This window comes from Amphimedon queenslandica, unplaced genomic scaffold (genome assembly GCF_000090795.2).
Source record: "Amphimedon queenslandica unplaced genomic scaffold, v1.1 AMPQUscaffold_4262_Cont23756, whole genome shotgun sequence".
NCBI lineage: Eukaryota > Metazoa > Porifera > Demospongiae > Haplosclerida > Niphatidae > Amphimedon > Amphimedon queenslandica.
Window position 1 is genome coordinate 1 of NW_003555423.1, and position 1,505 is coordinate 1,505.

General features: G+C 31.7%; 1 long non-coding RNA gene across 1 annotated transcript; it reads left to right on the forward strand.

The window, feature by feature from the left end:
* Positions 1-43: 43 nt before the first annotated feature.
* LOC109592692 (uncharacterized) lies at positions 44-820 on the forward strand. Its single transcript, XR_002190499.1, has 3 exons — positions 44-173; positions 626-682; positions 742-820. It is a non-coding gene; the product is annotated as an uncharacterized LOC109592692 (long non-coding RNA).
* Positions 821-1,505: the final 685 nt, after the last annotated feature.

Consider the following 1,505-nt stretch of genomic DNA (forward strand, 5'->3'; position numbering starts at 1 on the left):
GGTTTATTTTGGTGAATGGCTATTATCAAATTGCCAAACTCACCAACAGCTCCCTCTCTAAAATCACACGTTCAGATATTTAAAAATGGACATATCTTACAGTATGTGTCATGTATTAACCTTCTCTTTCCTAAGGTTATAGCAAGTTCCTGTTAAAGGTTCAAGTACATTAGGTATGTGTCAATATAATTATATTGTTCTCTGTTCTAGTGTGGGCAGCAATGTAGTGCAGCCTCCACGTGACACTGCCTGGGATCACTAGTGGCTACTACTGCTAGTGATGCTAAGAGCACTACATACAAGAAGAATGTCAAGGATCACCGTCAGAAGATAACGCTGAGTGGTCTTTAGTTTTAAAAAGATATTTTACTCAAAAAAATGAACAACAACACAACTACAACAATCACACATATATATATCCATCATACATCCCATACTCAGCACTCAGCTCCCCTTCTCTCATTGGTCATTGATTCGTTAGTCTCTTCAGGCGTTAACACCTGCTGAGGAAGTCTGCCTCTATGAGATATGTCTAGCACATTAGTTATTGTTATCCCATGGTGATCCATTACAAAGAATAGATACTAACAGTAACTATGTATGATGAATTACATTCCATTGGTAGGTTAATGACACTAAGAGGATAAGTACAATTCTCTGCTATTGAAGACTACATTGAGAAGTATTCTAAGTATAGTATTGTTCAATAATATGTTGTCATTGCTTGATTGCTGTTTGAAGCTGTACATTAACTGAAGACTATAAAGAATTACTTAATATTATAGTTTATAATAATTTTAGCATTTTTGTTTAATACACAAAGTTGTCTTTATCATTGATTATTATGAATTTTGATTAAAATTATTGCAAAAGCCATTAATGCAGAAGCAGGTGCAATGACTTATAAACAGAAATGAGATTAAATAATGAAAAATGACAATAAAATAAGAAACACTCTTCAGCCATACATGTCAACAATGATTTTAATTAATTAAACCAGTCTTATAGTGTTACAGTCCTTAGTTCCCAAACCCAGTCTATAGATCTTCAGTATATGAATGAGAGATCAGTCCTTGAAATAATGAGTTCAGCCTCAGGTCCACAACCTATAATAAATAATAAGAAATGATTAATGATACTTTACTGATAAACATAAAGTCCGACATAGATTTGATTCCAACAATAATTTGCTGACTTGCAGCCATTTTAAAAGTAGTAAATTTTGAAAAAAAAAGGACAAATGCTAATATTACATGGTTTTCTACAAAAATCTCGCCCAACTAATGGAGGGAAAACAATAACAAAAAAGTAGTAATTCCAGCAACTTTGAAAATTTTGAATCAATTAACTCAAACTTTCTACACAACATAAATACATGTACATGCATCAAAAATTGTAATAAAAATTGAGAGTTCTATTTAAAATTCATTATAAAAAATCCAATTTTGATGAAAATCAGCTCAAACGTTATACGCAACATAAGAATATGTATAAGTATCATAAAG